This window comes from Triticum urartu, chromosome 1A (assembly GCF_056163025.1).
Source record: "Triticum urartu cultivar PI428250 chromosome 1A, HENAU_Tu73, whole genome shotgun sequence".
Lineage (NCBI taxonomy): Eukaryota > Viridiplantae > Streptophyta > Magnoliopsida > Poales > Poaceae > Triticum > Triticum urartu.
This window is the reverse complement of record NC_141873.1, coordinates 332,049,959-332,054,770: the sequence shown is the minus strand read 5'-3', so window position 1 is coordinate 332,054,770 and position 4,812 is coordinate 332,049,959. Positions and strand designations below refer to the sequence as shown.

The 4,812-nt window shown below is 44.0% G+C and overlaps 1 pseudogene; it reads right to left on the bottom strand.

Annotated features, from left to right (window-relative positions):
- Positions 1-3,402: 3,402 nt before the first annotated feature.
- Positions 3,403-4,095, bottom strand: LOC125553663 (uncharacterized; annotated as a pseudogene).
- Positions 4,096-4,812: the final 717 nt, after the last annotated feature.

Genomic DNA, 4,812 nt, shown 5'->3' with positions numbered 1-4,812 from the left:
ATGCGAGGGAAAAACTTTTGTTTCACATTTCCGGAAAGACCACCTATTTGTTCGTTTACCAGGTTCAGCACGAAATCATAAATAAGCTCGACCAAGGATTGCCATGCATTTGGCACTGACTTTCCACCTCCCTTTTTCGTAACAACAAAAAAAAGAAAAACGACCAAAACGACAGTGAGCAGCATATACAAGACTGAAATTGTAAATGTAAAATAAAAGTTGCCCACATGAAGATCAATTATTGGGTAAATGACAAATTGATCCAATGGGGTTTCCAAAAAAAGCTGATTCGAAGCACTTACAACGCTACCCGGCGGGGAGTCTTCGGCCCTCCATATTTCGTTATAAAAATTAACAAAGCCCGCGTTCCAAGTGAAGCTTTGGCGCCCCTTGAAATGTAAATCCACGAAAGTATCCCTTAGAGACGGGAAAGAATCCACGCCCAGAAACTGGTTACAAAACCAGGTAACATCGTATGCAGGTGGCAAAGCCAATTCTGCCTGCTGCATGTATGATTCTACCATTTTTGTGATTTCAAAAAGCAAAGCCTCTGTATTTCCGGGCGCAATTCCATACATTTTTAAAAGGAGGTTCATGTCTTTCAAGGTAGGTGCCTCCACCCCTTCCAAAAGCCGGTTCACAAGCTGCGGATCCAACGCAGGTTGGGAAAAATTAAAAATAAAAGAATGGACGTGAGAGACGCTTTGTGCTGTTTGTGTTATGAAATCGAATTTGTTCATCTCCAGGTAACTCCATCTTTTTCAGCTCTGCTCGCTCACTTTTGAAAGGAAAGGAGACTGATCTTGACGTCGGCGTTGGTTTTTCCAACGAAACGAATATTTTTTGGATTGAGATTTCACATAAGCATTGCACAATGATCCGCATTAGGCGGGGAGCAGCAATGATACCGCTGGCCGGGAATAAGTACCTATCCCTCTACTACTTACGATGTTTTTCGTTCTATTGAAATCCTGCGTCGAGCCGATGTTTCATTGATCGATACCGGGCACATCCATCACATCAACTATTTCACTTTTCATACGCATTTATTGACGGACCGGTAAACTAGACCCGAAAAACTCCTATTTTTAAAACGAAAGACCCATCACAAAATTATGGCGCAACGCTATGACGAGCGTTCTCACAGGCCGGCACCTCGATGCATCCGTCTCAAGAGTTGTACACCTTACATGTGCTTCACGCCACAATCTCTCACTTTCTGCTCCTCCATCTGTCTCCATCATATAATCGATCTCACCTCTCATGTCTGAGTGAAAAAACCATATTTGTTAGTATATATCAAGGCCGAGAGGACACGGTCCTCTCATGTCGAGATTAGTATTAGGGACCCTTAGTATTATTAACCGGTTACTATACGTACATGCAGTGAGACAATCAATCTATGCTCTCATTCACATTTCATTCTAGCACTGACGACTCCAGCCCTATCTATCCCTAGAAGCAAATGGACCCTAGAAGCAAATGGAGTAAGTCCGATGGAACACTCGGATTGGAAAAGATAATTATACTTATAGGCATGGATGAAAAAAAACCGGAAGTCTTGGCTGTATGACAAATGCTCAAATAATTGAGCTGCGTATTCAGATCCAAACGATCAAGAAAGGATCCCAGACTGCTCAAGATTATCTGCGCAGGATCAAATTCCAGTCTGATCAACTTGCAGCAGCAGGAGAACCTGTGACAGACAAAGATCTTGTCTTGTACACACTTGGTGGATTAGGCAGAGACAGCCACTGATCAGATTCAGCTGACCTCAGAGGGGACTGAGATGGTGGAGAATAGCCACCAAGGAGAGTGGCAGAAGACATCATATCCAAGGACCAAGAGAGCAGCAAATAAGATGAAATGTAAGTCACCAGTCAAAGCCATGAGGAAGAGCTCAAGGATTCAGGACACTGGGCTGACCATCCAGGAGAAGGCGACACAGAGGGTATCACAAAAGAATCTGGAAGGTAATCCCTCTTGCTCCAAAAAAGCTTTTGCTATCCTAAATGCTGTCCCTAATACATATTATTATGAGATTGCTTCCAAAAAGTAATATGAAACTAAAAGGATCCAATGAAGAACCGGGGAATAGCTTATATCCAGTCCTTCTCTATGACTTGCCGAATAGACTTATTCGCAGCCATACACTGTCTTATTTAAAAGAGTCCCCTGTCTCGTGAACGATCGAACTTGGTAAACTTTGAAATAATCGTTTAGATAGCATTAGCCGCTTTTCTTCCTTTTCTCTGCCAGTCTTTCAAGTTCTCACCCTCCCAGAAAAGAAGGGAAAGTCTTCTTACTAGCTAGCTTTTATATCTCGCGAATAGGGAGTTAAGGAGTGTAACTATAACCTATTTGTCACAAAGTTCAATACTCTCTAGAGGAGGTAAATCAATGGATACGGGTACGCCTGGTTGAAGCAGCCCCTACACTTCTATGGGTTGTTCCAGCCTCTGCTAGTGGGTGGTTTTTCATTTCTACAACAGGTGCTTGGTTCAAAAAAAGCTTATGAGTTGAGTTCGTCCTCAGCTACGGATTGGGGGCAGCATTCTCAGATTACTTGACTTGCTGCTAGCTTAGAGGAGAGAAAAAAAATCCCGCTTTCATTTACCTTTAAGTCTGAGAGAAGGCTTTTTCTTTCTATTAAAAGATCACAAATCAGAGGGGTGATCAGTCCTCTTTCAATCCTTCATCTTCTTATGAGTAGCCGCCACAGGGGGTCCTCAGTCTGAATCCTCCACTAGCATTGGACCAACAGTCAGTCTAGCTCTCGCTCTTATCCAATTTCCTTATCCTTTCAGGGCAAGGTCGGAGTAGTAGGAAAATACAATTTCTTTTGTTGCATGCGGACCCGCTTGTGAGACTGAAGAAATTGAAGCTAAATGACAATCTTAACCTACTTGCTTACAGGATCCTTAAGAAACTGTGGACTTTTGCACCTTTCTGTCTAGCTTGAGTTATCTTTTAGTTCTCTCCCCTCGGCAAAGTGGATAGGAAAGAGTCTTGCTTCCATTCCACTAGCCAAGAATAAGGAGAGTGACTTTCTCTTTTGAACCTCTTAAGCTGACTTGAAAAAAAAAGTGGTACACCCCTCAGAGATATAGGGACCGCCATGCTCGTCCACTTTCTTGATAAACGACTCGATGCATTTTCTCTTCCTTGCCGCTGAGACTGAGACATATCAAAAAGATCTATTACTAAAAGGAGATTGGGATCATCCTGTGGTTACCGGATGATGGGAATAACTAAGCATAAATTTGGAAATGAGCACGAAATGTCTATAAATGAATTTTCTCATTATTCGTTATTTCCGGGTCTTTTCGTTGCATTCACTTACAACAAGAAACAACCACCAGCGTTTGGTGCAGCACTTGCATTTTGGTGCATTCTTCTTCCTTTCCTTGGTCTTTCGTTCCGTCATATTCCAAATAACTTATCTAATTACAACGTATTAACCGCTAATGCACCTTTTTTTTATCAAATCTCAGGGACATGGTCTAATCATGAGGGTAGTATTTTATCATGGTGTTGGATCCCAAGTTTTTATGGATTCCTTTTTTGTTACCGGGGTCGACCCCAAAGCCATAATGTCTCAAAACGAAGAGGCTATAGAGAAACTTTTATTTTTTCCTTTGTCTCGAACTTTGTGAAGAACTCCATTCTATCTCTCCAACAAAAAAGTCGGGCTGCGCCCCAGTTGTACACTCCCTTCGTTCGGAGAACCCTTGTTGATTCTGAACTTCGTTCGCAAAGTAAGCGTCCTTTTAACGGGCCAGCCCTTTTTAATGCGCCGCTTGACCCTGTTTTGAAAATGAGCTTTGCTCTTCTGGGCGCTGGGCGCTCCCGTGGTTCGCGAGAAGGAAAAAGGACTAATCTTTTGTTACATCTGGCACGAGATGAAAAAGAGAGAGCTTCGTCTATCGATGAACAGCAGATTGACGGAGCTCTTGGCATTGCTTTGTTTTTCTCTCCTTTCCTATCAGCGAGTTCCGATCCTTTTGTTCGAAATTTCTTCGTTCGTACCGAACCGCTTGCAGAATCAAATCCAGTTCCACAAGATCCTATATCAGCTATACATCCTCCTTGCATTTATGCCGGAGATGTCGCCAGTGCTATGGGCTTTGGGTTATGTAGATCAAAAATGATGAATGGGATTGTGGCACTCCACTCGCCGCCAATGCGGAAGGATGCCGCCGAAAAGAATGGAACGCTGCTTCGCTCTGCTGGATGCGTCGGATCCCATATAAGAAGCTCGCTCTTTACCCGATCATTCAAACATTTTGTGGGCGGCGCGCCTGCTCTATTGTTGCGTAGCAATAGAAGCCTGCTCATGCTGCTTCGGCGGCGCTTTTTCGCCTTCTCTTCGCTCTGGACAGGAGCGCTAATGGACACGGGGAGGGAGCAGGCGAAGCGTGTCGTTCGTAATGGAAAGAAAGACACCACTACTTCGCCTCTTTGTTGGACCGCCGGCGCGAACACGGTGGTCTCTGACCAGGACCAGGAACCAATTCGAATTTGGATCTTGACATGTCGGTTGTTTTTAACCGTAGGCATCTCGCCAGGAAGTTGGTGGGCTCATCATGAATTAGGTCGGGGTGGCTGGTGGTTTCGGGATCCCGTAGAAAATGCGTCTTTTATGCCTCGGGTATTAGCCACAGCTCGTATTCATTCAGTAATTCTACCCCTTCTTCATTCTTGGACCTCGCTTCTGAATATTTTGACTCTTCCATGCTGTGTCTTAGGAACCTTTTCAATACGGTCCGGATTGCTAGCTCCCGTTCATAGTTCCGCTACAGACGATACACG